The sequence below is a fragment of the Capsicum annuum genome, chromosome 2, assembly GCF_002878395.1.
Source record: "Capsicum annuum cultivar UCD-10X-F1 chromosome 2, UCD10Xv1.1, whole genome shotgun sequence".
Taxonomy (NCBI): Eukaryota; Viridiplantae; Streptophyta; class Magnoliopsida; order Solanales; family Solanaceae; genus Capsicum; species Capsicum annuum.
Window position 1 is genome coordinate 150413272 of NC_061112.1, and position 13255 is coordinate 150426526.

Here is a 13255-nt window from a genome sequence, read left to right on the forward strand (position 1 = left end):
GAGTCAAACCGATGATCAAAAGTTAATTAGTTACTATTTTCAATAGTTACTAATCAATGATTATCATAAGACTTTGCTAGTAATATTCATGATAAATAATCTTTTTTTTTCTTTTTCGTTTTCTCAAATGCCTGATAATCCAAGCAGCCAATCGTTTTCGAAAATAAGTGATTTGTTCGTAATATAATTAATGGGTTATTCTCTTATTTGCTGCAATGATTTTGACTTAAGCCAATGAAGGCACTCCAGCTTGTTACGACAGGATATTTTTTTACTCTAAAGTATGAGATTTCTGATTTGACATTTTTTGATGAATATATTCATTTTCCCAAGCTTGCAGTAATTTGGAACTAATAACTGTGATTAGCTCTTTACAGTAAAGTTACATTTTAATAAAAGAAAAAAGATATCAAAATCTCCTGAACTTGTTCGCTCAACTTACTTTAGCATTTAAACTTAAGTTTCGTTTATTTGCCCCCTTAACATTTTTAAAGTGTATTAATTTCACCCCTAACGATATAATACCACTCTCACACTGAAGAGTGTATTACACTCGCCCACACATCAATGTCACATCACTGCCACGTCGTTGCCAAGTCATAAATTATTTAAAAAGTTTTTTTATATATATATAAATACTTTTTAAATTAAAAAAAATAGCCATGAAACTTAGATTTTTCAGCGAATTTCCGCCGGAAAACTCCATCTTTACCAATCAAATCTATATACATATAAATTTTTTGACGAATTTCCATCGTAAAACTCCATCTTTACCAATCAAATCTTTAATTTCTTCACCCCAAATTCATCCCTCATTGCCCACCTCATCAAAACAAACCCCGAAAGCCTTCTCAACCCCAAATTCGAACCCTCCCAAGCTGTCCAAAAAATTCAACCAAAAATGCAGTAGCTAGCATAAGCATAAGCGGATAAGCAAATAATAAGAAACAAAAACACAGTTGCATCACCACGTTCCCATTCAAAATCCTTCATTCCGACATATTCCGGCAAAATTCACCGAAAAATAATTAAAATAAATTCACAAAAAATATATGCACAAAATTAACACCACCACCATTAATATCGTCGCTAATAAGTTTTCTTCAATTTTAATTTTATTTCGAATTTTCAAATCCACAAAGATAACTTTTTATTTGGAAATCCAATTTCATTCTTTTTATTTGAAGGCAGGGTGAAGGATTTGGTAATTCAAGGAGAAGAAATTGGGGGTTTTGGGGGGAGGAGAGGGCAGGTGATGGTGAAAATTGTAGTTGAAGGAGGAGTGAGGGGTTTGCGGATTTGGGGAGGATAAATCAGGTGGGATGGGGGTTAGAGGGGAGGGAGGCTGGTGGTGGTGAAATTGATGGTTGAAGGAGGAGAGGGGCTGGTAGTGGCGGGTTAGGGGAGAAAAAGTTATGGTGGGGGTAGGATGGGGGTGGGGAGAAGAAGAAGATGAATTTATTTTTTTATTTTTTTATATTTATATATATATATGTATATATATATATATATATATATATATATATATATAAAATATAAATATAAATATAAATAGCTTTTTGTTTAAATAATATTCACGCATTTTTTTCTTAAAAAAAAAAAATTCACATCAGCTTGAGGGGTGAAATTAATACACTTTAAAAATGTTAAGGGGGTAAATAAATAGAAGTTAAGTTTAAGTGATAAAGTTAGTTGAGCAGACAAGTTCAAGGGAGGAGGGGAGGGAGGGAATGATGTCTTTTCTCTTAATAAAATGACAAATATGTTCATATGTGATATATACAAACTAAATGAAGGAAGGTGAGCAAATAAGAGAAAAATTTACAACTCGTAAAAATACTTCCTCTGTTCTTTTTTATTTGCTCTATTAGGATTGTGGTTATATTGCTAAATACTTGCTTCTTTTGTTTTTCAAGAATAGTTTAAATAAAATCTACCTTAGTGGACTCAAACTCTCTATCACTAGATACCTATGAAGGTCTTATAGTTTCAAGAAGGTTATTTGTTGGTAATCATTAAATATTACTCTTTTTATCTTATTTTCTATAAAGATTAGAGTGAGTTGTAGTATTAGTTAGTGTGAGTTGTACATAATTATACATGCATTTACCACCCGTATAAAGTTAGTGGAAGTAAATAATTAGTGGCAAGATGTTATTTTAATTAATGAGGTAGTTAGTTGGTTGTATATATACATTCTGCTAGACAGCTAATAAGATTGAGTCGATTATTTTCAAATCCACTGTACCATTGATTCCCCATTATCTCAGCTGACTCTCTTCCCCAACTGCACCTTCATAGCTAGAAGTGAACTTTCAATATGGTATCAGAGTTAGGTTGTCGAAGAAACCTAGCTGATATAGTGAGGATTTGGGGATTTCTCACTCTTCGCACACGTCGAAGAGCTGCGAATGGTGGAAGATCAATTAATTGCGATTCCGTCAAATTTATCGGAATCAATTCGAATTTCAACATATTGTTGTTGATTTCACTAAAGATTCAACATTTGTAGTCAATTTTATCGAATTCTCAGTACATCAGTGACATTGATTTGTCGAAGGAGTTACGAAAATGGCGCAAACAGGTGAAACAACGGAGACTGCAAATCAAGTGCAAACTCAACGATTCATTAATATTTATCCCAGAAATCCTCTCTATTTGCATCCGTCAGATATACCAGGTAGTATTCTAATCCCTCAACAATTGTCTGACATGGAAAATTACACTGCTTGGAGTAATTCTATGAAGGTAGCATTGCTAGCGAAGAACAAAACTATGTTTATTGATGGAAAATGCAGAAATGAACATTACACAGGAGACTTGGAACATAAGTGGGAATGATATAATGCATTCGTTCTATCATGGATTACTAACTCTGTTTCGAAGGAATTAGCAAATGGCTTGATGTTCTCATCCAACACACATAGTGTGTGGGTCGATTTGAAAGAGAGATTTAATAGGCGCGATCTAACTAGGATATATCAGGTGCATAGAGAAATTAGTACAATGAGTCTAGGAACTCTGACGGTGTCGGAATATTATTCTAAATTGAGAAATCTATGGGATGAGCATATATCACTCGTCCCTCTCCCAGTATGTGGGTGTGACAAGTACAAGGTATATGTAGAACTTATGAAAAGGTAAAAACTTATGCAATTTCTGATGGGGCTAAATGATGTGTTTGCACAGTCAAGGATTCAGATCCTTATGACAATTTTGAGTCCAAATCTCAATCAAGCTTTCAAAATGATAACGCAGGATGAGAGTCAAAAAGTGCAATCAAGCCTGATCTTTAACTGTGTTTTACCTCTACAGAAAATGGATTTGAAGGATTCTACTTTTCTAGATTCCATACAAAGTAATAAGTTCAATCAAAATCGAAGCACATGCGTCTATTATGATCATTGCCATATGACAAATTACATAAAAGGAGATTGCTGTCAACTTGTTGGTTATCCTCCCAACCACAAGTTTGCTAAGAGAAGAGTTGTGGACAGGAGCAATAAGACACCAGGTTATGGAGGAAACAGACAACAAAATTATGGAGGTAATAGGCTACAAAATGTTGGAGGAAATAAGCAACAAAACTATGAAATTACAAAAAACACATGCAAATAATGTGCAATGTGTTAAAGACTTTGAATCTGGGAACAGTAGTATGCAACAATTTGGAGATGGTAGAAGGTCTCATGTCACTGATGGTTATTGCAATGTTAGTCCTGACATTAGCGGCAATGATATGCTAAATCTCTTTTCATTGTAACCTGTGCCAACCTTTACACATGATCAGTACCAGTATTTAATGAAACTTATTGCCAAGTATGCTTCATCAAAGGACATTGCTGCTAATATGGAAGGTACACATCAGAAAATTCACTCTATATTATATACATTCAATGCTTGTTTTTCTATAGGTAAATGATTCAATTTTCTGGATTGTGGACACTGGGGCTACGAATCACATGGTATTAAATTTGAATTCACTACTGCATCCCACCTTAGTTGCTCCCAATTCAAATTTTGTCCACCTACCAAATGATCAAATCACTGTAGTTTCTCATACTGTTTCTGTTGCTATCTTCGACAATAGTGAATTACAGTATGTTTTATACATACCCCACTTTGCATACAACCTTTTCTCCATCTCTAAGCTCACAAAAGAACTGAATTGTTGTGTTTTCTTTTATCCTTCCTTTTGCTTGTTTCAGAACCTTTGCACTGGAAAGATGAAGGGGATTGGTAAAGAGGAAGGAGGTCATTACATGCTCCCGCCACCACCAAGAAACTAACACCTGCCACAACTCTTCATTCCTCTTGTTCTGCTCCTGAATCAGACCCTTCTATCTGCATATGAGACTTGGTCATGCATCAATTGATGTACTTCACAAGATTGGTCTCTTGAAGTCATATATGCAGCATAAAGATTTCAATTCTTGTCCTGTTTGCCCTCTTGCAAAACAAACTAGACTTCCATTTCCTTCTAATGGTAAAAAAAACTGTGTTTCCTTTTGAACTTCTGCATATGGATGTTTGAGGACAATATAAGCAATGCACTTATAATGGTCATAGTTTTTTTCTTACTATTGTAGATGATTACTCTAGAATGACATGGGTATACTTGTTGCGATTCAAAAGTGATGTCATTACTTTCATTACATCCCTTTTTAGGGTAAATAAATAATTTTATTACCAAATAGGAGTTACAAAGCAGAAAAAATTTATGAAGTAAAATCTTTAATTTAACTTCGAATTAGAGGTTTTCATGGGTAGACTTCAATTGATTTTTCTAAAAGAAAACCCAACTAATTAATTTAGTCTTGTAAATATTGGAATCGGAATAATCCAATCGAATTTTCACTGATTTAATTCTTACTGTTTTTTAAGAATTTATTTTATTTTATTTTAATTCATTGGTTGAATTGTTTGGTGGTTCCAAATAACTTTTTGTTAATGATATAATTGGCACAAATTTAAAATTTTGTAGTAACATTAAGATTAGGGTAATAAAACACACAAAATAGACTATTAAGGTTGTAATTATTAAAAATGTTCAATAATGCACGAGAAAAACTCAGATAAAATAGGTAATGAAAATTGCAACACTTAAAATCTTAACTAATTTGGCAGAAAAATTTCTTGTCACATATTGCTGGTGAATATTGTTAGTCCAACTCATGCTATTCACACTTTTTTATTTAGTCATATTCAAATTTAAATGTCTAAAAAACACAATTAACTTTACAAAATTTCAAATTTCACTTGATATATTTTTTTTTAAGAATAAAAACGTGTCAGGAATAGAAATGCTGAAAGAAGTTAATTTTTAATATTTTATATTAAAACAAATGAAAAACATGTCAAGATTACGAAGGATAAAAGCGATTATTTTTTCGAGATTGAGCGACGCTGGCTAACAACAGCATTTTGGGGGATTCTGATAGAATTCTCTGATACTTGCATGAGAAATTTTAATAATTCAAGAATATGGATGCTATTGATTGAATAACCAAATATATCAAATCTGATTTTCAATGTGTTTTTATTCAAGAAAAAAATTAATTTACTTTCTTATCTGGTCTCTTGTAATTTTTCCCTCTTATTTTCCTTGAGTTTTATTTCATTCAATTCAATTTATGAATTTTATAATTTTTTAAAATAATATTTTTATGAAGAAGCTAGGTTTAACTTTATAAGAAGGAAAGCTTCAAGATGTCAAATACAAAAAATGCATATTTTTTATATTGACATGTTAACAAATTTGTAATTATTGTCAAGATAGTCGCGATTTTCTTTAAATTTAAATGATATAGAGGAGTTATTACTTATATAAAATGCAATCAAAAGATAACCACAGTCACCAAACAAAACATACACAAAATAAATAAAAAGTCGATTCTTTTAAAATAAATAGTAATTGGACCCACTAACATAAATGAATACAACTGGATGTATTTTATAGAAAAATAAAACTCACTAGATAAATTTTATATAACTGTAGATGTATCTTGGAAAAAATAAAATTTATTGATGAACAACTTCTAAAAATTAGAAGGCTATTGTTAGCCAAGTAGTATTGGGTTGTCACTTCTTGCCCTCTTTTTATCTTCATCTTTAATAATCAATTCAGCTGAAAGATCTTCCCTGAGAAAAATAACCCTTAAATCAATTCTATTAGCGTTGTACTATGTAAGTTCAAACACGAGTGCATTCCCTTCCTTCAGATTTTTATCAGTCATAAATTTTTTCCAGTCAGTACGATTAAATTTGTGATAAGAATTTTCTCTATCGTAAATATATCCCACTTGTATTTACCACAAGTAAAGACTACAGGAGCTCCAAATAAAGGAAGCCAATTCTGCATTTTCCTAGGTAAATACTGTCAAACATATAAAGAGATTCAGTAATATAAATTCTATGAATCAATATATATATATATATATATATATATATATATATATATATATACATACATACATATACATATATTTATGTATATGTATGTATACATATATTTTTGGTCAAAGTCATCGACAGACACTCAAACTTGTTGCGAAAATACACTTAGACCCCTCAAATAAGGCCTGAACCTATCAGACCCCTAAACCTTCCGAATTTTGTTCCAATTGGACATTTTTTTCCCTATCAGCAAAAAGCTCAAAGTGTGTGTTGCACACACTCGATGACGTGGCAAAACGAGCTAATTGGAAGCTAACACGTGACATTGTGGGTTCAATAATTATTAAAAATTAATTATAATTTTTTTAAAAAAAATTATGTAAAATGGCATTGAGGAAATTATTAAAAAATAATTATAAAATTATTTTAAAAATAAAAATAAAAAACTGATTATTTAAAAAAAATTATAAAAAATTATTTTAAAAATTAATTATTAAAATAATTATAAAAATTTTTGAAAAATGAAAATAAAAAATGGCATTGAGGATCCAAATTATGAAAAAATAATTATAAAATTATTTTTAAAAATAAAAATAAAAAACTGATTATTAAAAAGAAATTTTAAAATTTTAAAAATGAAAATAAAAAATTGCATTGAGGATCCAATTATTAAAAATAATTATAAAATTATTTAAAAATAAAAATAAAAACCTAATTATAAAAAAATTATAAAATTTTAAAAAAATAAAAATAAAAAATGGCATTGAGGATCCAAATTATTTAAAATAATTATAAAATTATTTTAAAAATAAAAATAAAAAACTAATTATTAAAAAGAAATTATAAAATTTTTTAAAAGACGAAAATAAAACTCCCCCACCTACCCCCCACCCCCCCCCCCCCAATGTTCCTCTTCTTTTCCATGAAATAATTTTATAATTTCTCAAATTTTACACTAACACACAGCACAACAAAAACATATTCACATTACAAGAAAAAATCTTAATTTTCTTCTTAGCTTGATAATTAGTTTCCATCATATTCATATCAATAAAATAGCATCAATGGGGCGGGGTGGGGTACTGTGAAACGATGAAGACACCGAGTGAGGTGAGGATATGAAACGATGAATAATATGTTGAAAATCCAACAATTCAAATGTAGCAAACTTTTATTTTTTCCGGCGAACTTTCATTTTTTCCGGCACTTTAATGGCGGAAAAGAATAAGAATAACAAAAAAAAAAAAATCAAATTCAAAAGTAAGAACAAGAAAGGAGAAAAAGTAGAAAAAATGGTATGAGAATTAAGTTTAGCAAAAAAAAAAAAGAATGAAGAAGAAGTATGGTGAAGAAGATGAAATAGAGAGAAAAAAAATGAGGCCAGGGGTATCGGATGGGGTGGGGGTTTTGTGGGGAGGTTTTTTTGTTTTAATTCTGTTTTGTTAAAAAAAAAAATTGGGGCTCTCTAAGGCTTTTTGTTTTATTAAAAAGTTTTTTGGGGCCTTTAGTGTTTAAAAAAAAAAATTGTTATTAAAAAAATTTTGGGGCCCTCAATGCCACTTGACATCTTTTTATTCGTAAATTAATAAAAAAAATACTCCTCACGAGCCTCTCACGATGCAGTGCCACATAGGTAAAAAATGTCCAATTGGAATAAAATGTGTGGGGGGGGGGGGTGTTTGGGGGCCTAATAGGAAGGGGGGGGTGTTTAGGGGCCTAATAGGAACAGACCTTAATTTAGATGTCTAAGTGAATTTTGACAACAAGTTTGAGTGCCTATCGATGCCTTTGACCTATTTTTTCCATAACTGTGAAAAAATTTCAATTCTAAAATTTTGACATGATATTTGATACCCATACTAATAAATATAGAAAGGAAAGTGGAAAAAATAAAATTTACCAAATTGTATGGGGGATTAACACTAGTCTTCGAAAGAAACAGATCACAATAAGTTTTTTCCCCGAAAAGTGGCCCGTATTCATCCTCATTAATCTATGGTGTTTCAGCACTTTCAATGTGTGATTGTTCCATGATAGATGATGATTGGCTCTGAAAATAAATATTTAAAATTAAAAATTTATAAATAAAATAGAAAAAAATTGTTAGGAAGCACAGGAATGTACCTCCATTGTAGATTGACCATATAATTTAACTTTTTGTTAAGTTTATATAGAGTGAGTATAGTGGTGTTTCAAGTGTGAAGTTTCAAGTATATTTATACAAAAATAATTCACGTTTTTTGTGTTGTCATATATTAAATTTGATTAGATCTTCATCTATTTGGTAGTTAAGTTAAGGATATCAAATTTAATTAGATTCTTATCTTTTTGACAGCTAAGTCAAGAATGTCTACTATACAGACAAGAATGGTCTTTGATATATTAAATTTAATTAAATCTTATTTTTTGATAATTAAGTCAAATATTGGTCTACTATATAGTCAAAGATATTCTTTGATATATTAAATTAGCTTGAATTTTTATCTCTTTTGGTAGTTAAATTAAGAATAAATCTACTATACATTCAAAAAGGTCTCTGATAGTTGATGTAGTTTCAAAAAAATGTGATGCATTGTATTACAATCCACTATAACGTTTTTTACATTTCTACCTTTGTAATACCCTACATTTTCGAGCTAGAAATCGAACCGTCATTCTTACGGATGTAGATTCTAACTGTCTTGACCCGAACTGAGGCCCTGACCGCGATGGGCATCCCGAACCATGAATGTCCGAGAGCCCTTCTAACTGACAATCATATGCATAGTTCATAACTATAAAATGCGGAAACAAAAAGGAAACATGGTCATCTAATTACATTAACAAAACAACACGACATAAGTTAAACAAGACTCAAATCTTTCTAACACCTGTTTGCGAAATCCTACTTATTGAAGAAAAACAACATCTGTTTGAAGACCGAGACAAGGCCCCGGGTCGGACCAGAAATCAAAACCAAATGATATCAACACAAGTGAAACAAGACACTTTCCGAAGTAAGGGAGGCTCACCAACTCTGAATGTCCGACAACAATATACTGTTTAGCAGGACTGCTAGATTTATAGGGGGCCGATACAGATTTACTGGTCTTCAGAGCAATTAAAAATAATGTACTTTTATACAACATAAGTGAGAGAAATTCATAAAACAATTTACATACGATATAGGAAAACACATGCATGAGCATAATTTAAAGACTTTGAAACATTTCTTTGAAATCATGAACCACTCTTTATGTTACTTCTGAGCTAGATGGTACACCTTACAATCTGTAATTTCATGGGCTATATGAAATCCTTCCTTGACTCGGCGGCCAAGCCTCCAATCCAAGTTTGTCGTAAGGATTGGAGTATCAGTAAGGGGGGACACGCAAGACCACACAGCATGGTGCCATGATCCCCAATCAAATCAATATGTCATGGTAGTGCAAAAGACCACAAAGCATGACTCCTAACCATAGTCCCAAATTGGGATGACATAAATCAAGGTACACAAGACCACACAACATAATACCATAACCCCGTGTCGACAAATCATGATTTCTAGCATTGAGTTTTTCAACTCGTACTTTCTTCGGGTAACCATCTAACTCTCTTTATGTCCATTTTTAATCTTTTCTAAACATGCATCTTTCTGAATTCAAAATTTGAGTAAAATCTATATTTTTAGTCTATTCTGAATCTGCTATGGCATTCATCTGTTTGGTATTGTCATACCAAGACTTGCAAGTCATATGTCTAAGTCATCTAGTATCATGTTACAATCCCTTCATTCAAAAAAAAATTGTTTGGACTACCAATCCATTCAAACAGTACAAGAGAATTTGTATATCGAAGTACATAAAAACATATGCAAAGATTCCCTCTTTCAATTCTTAAACATGTGGTGGTCATTTACTTCGTAGCAAACTATGCAATTCTTTCAATAATCATCGTTAATATTTACAAACAAGATAACACCCTCTTCAGTTTATAATCAATATCAAGACTTAAACAATAGTCAAAAACATTTATGCCATGCTTCTAAATATAAAATTCATCAATTCATAACACGTGAAAATCAAGTGATGTCATAAAAAGAGAGGGGTATAGATATTCATTATCTCAATTCAACTTTCAATCTCAAACTTCATACATACACATATACGAACAAAAATCAACTTTAGGGGAAAGCCTAAAGACCAAAACATTATCATCAAAAGGATTCACAATGCATATTTGTTAATGTAATTTTAAAACCCTTCGTAAACATATGATTTCGTAACTTTAAACTTACTCAAAATGATTTCAGCATGCCCATGTAGTTTAGGAAAACCCCACGTACCTTATATTAATTAGTTTGAAAATTAAAAACCTAATCTTGACTCTCTTCTTGAAAGTCTGGAAGTTAAATGGCTTGAATTCTTGTTTTGGAGAAGAAGAGTTGAATCTTTTATCTTGGAAGGTGGCTAGGATTTTTCTTTGATAGAAAATTAAAAAAAGAGGCAAATAATGTTCCTTGGGGCTGAAATTTTATGTTATGGATGGATTTTGGATGAGCGAATATGATCAAAGTGCCCCTAGACCCTTAGGAAATTGAAATAGCGTGTGAAATAGGTTCAATTCACGTTAGATATCGCGTTGGGGAGAGCAACACATTGCGTCGCTATCGTATCGGCTTACTGGCTCTCACAAATAATGCCATAACTTTTTACTTGGATTAAGACAAAATTGGTATCATGGGAAAGCTGACTCAATTATCTACAATTTGGTAGGTCTTGATCTGAAAAATTCCACATATATCAAAAGTTATACACATTCAAAGTTGATCCTTGTAGAATTGAATGTCAAACTTTGGACGATTCAAAGGCTCTTAGCTCAACTTTTCTTTAAGTGATTTCCATAAACATTTTTCACCTCATATCACTTAACACACTAGGATAAATATAATGACATATAAATTTAAATATGAGTCATGGGATTAGAGTTTACACACGTAGGAACGATGGTCCGATTTCTAGCTCGAAAATGCGGGGCGTTGTACTAACCCCATAATGTATATTTAAATTCATTTTTCATGATTTTTATGCTCGTGTTTGAAGTGCTATCAAGGTGAAAAATATTCATAGAAATCACTTAGAGTAAAGTTGATCTAAGAACCTTTGATTCGTCCAAAGTTTGGTATTTGATTCTACAAGAGTCTACTTTGAACATGTATAAATTTTGATATATGTAGAATTTTTCAGATAAAGACACACCAAATGATACATAATTGAGTTATCTTTCCAACGATAACAATTTTGTCTTAATCCGATATCTGAGTGAAAAGTTATGACATTTTTCGGGAGAGGTAGTAAGGGGTTGCGATAACCCGACACCGCGATGGCTATTCAACCCGATTAGGGGTCGTGCCACAGTGGTCATTTCCACGGAAAAAAGAGGTCAAGGGGTAGTTTAGTCCTTTTCCCTCAACCCCAGCCGTTCAAACACGATTTATAACTTAAAAAGGGGAATTATTTGTCCATCTTCTTCAAATCAACTCACGTAAAAACCCTCCCCTTTTCCCAAGAACAAAATTCAACTCTTCTCCTTCAAGTAATCTAGAATTCAAGCCTTTCAAGTTCAAGAGTCTCAAGAAAGTATCAAAATTAGGGTTTCATCCTTCAAGATAAGAAACTTAAGGTACGTGGGTGTGAAACCACATACTTTTTCTAGCTTAAATTTGTTCCTAGAATGTTAAAAAATAGATTCCAAAATGAAGAATATTTATTTCGTATGGAATTATCCAGATTTAGACCTCCCATTGTGTGGAAAATTGAATAAGCTTTTCATCGATTCCAAATTCGCCTAAATTCGATACTCGGTTGAGGTGTAAGAGCATTTTTAAGTTGACAATGTGCCACCTGGGCACTTGGCACATCGCGAAAGTGTGCAAAATGGTAATTGTCAATTTTAGTGGACCAACGTGATATTGGCGCATCGCGTCGAAGGCCAAAATGACATTTCTATAGGGCACCGCGACGGTGGCGCATCGCATTGAAGTTCCAGGTCCCAATTATCGAAAACCAATGGGACAACGCGATAGCTACACATCGCAGAGACCCCCAAGATTTTGAGATGAGTTATCATTGTTTTCAATATCAAGCATGATTATTATGATGTCTGACATGAAATTGAAGCATGGGTTACTACCCCAAGATTGAATATTATTATTTCAAATAAGATAATGCTTTAAGCATCCTATTATCAGATTATTTACAGATTTTCAGTAAAGCTTTGATCTTTTGATCACTAGATAAGTTTTGGAATCTACTTTACAGATTTATTACAGATTACAGAAAGAAAAATAGCTTTATTTACATATTGATTTAATAAGTGCATAACTGGTTTCATAATAAACCCTTACGTTAGTTTTAAAGTGGATTTCCAATAAGATGAGCGTGGAAAACTAAAGAGAGTAGTATTCAGCACCGAGTTGGGTATGATTTCACCCCAGAACTACGTGCCACCGTAGAATTGAGATTAAAGAGCCCATAGTGGGCTGAGATAGTGATCACTTAAGCTGAGGTTATACTCCCTGGAAAGAGTATAACACCTCTCCCCAATGTGAGGTTTCTTCCTTCGGAGGAGGAGATGTTGAACTCCATGTAGCTCGCATGGTTTATGTCGGTTAGAAGAACCCCCCTTATAGATAAGCTTTTGAAAAAGTATTTCTCTTGCAAAATAGTTTTCCCTAATAGTAAAGCCTAACAGAAAAGATTTATAGGAAAGTATTTTAGAAAACTAAGTGTAAAGGCTCACAAAGTTTATCAAATTATGCTTCACAGAAAGATAATTGTTACAGACTTCAGCTTTTAGATTTCAGATTTTAGAAGTGAGC

General features: G+C 32.1%; 1 long non-coding RNA gene across 2 annotated transcripts; it reads right to left on the minus strand.

The window, feature by feature from the left end:
- Window positions 1-3740: 3740 nt before the first annotated feature.
- LOC107861453 lies at window positions 3741-8576 on the minus strand. 2 transcript variants are annotated; one of them, XR_007052593.1, is made up of 3 exons: window positions 8521-8576; window positions 8297-8446; window positions 3741-4344 (listed from the first exon to the last, which is right to left on the minus strand). It is a non-coding gene; the product is annotated as an uncharacterized LOC107861453 (long non-coding RNA). The 2 variants fall into 2 exon arrangements; XR_001671813.1 differs by lacking the exon at window positions 3741-4344 and adding an exon at window positions 5923-6141.
- Between the last annotated feature and the right edge of the window lie 4679 nt (window positions 8577-13255).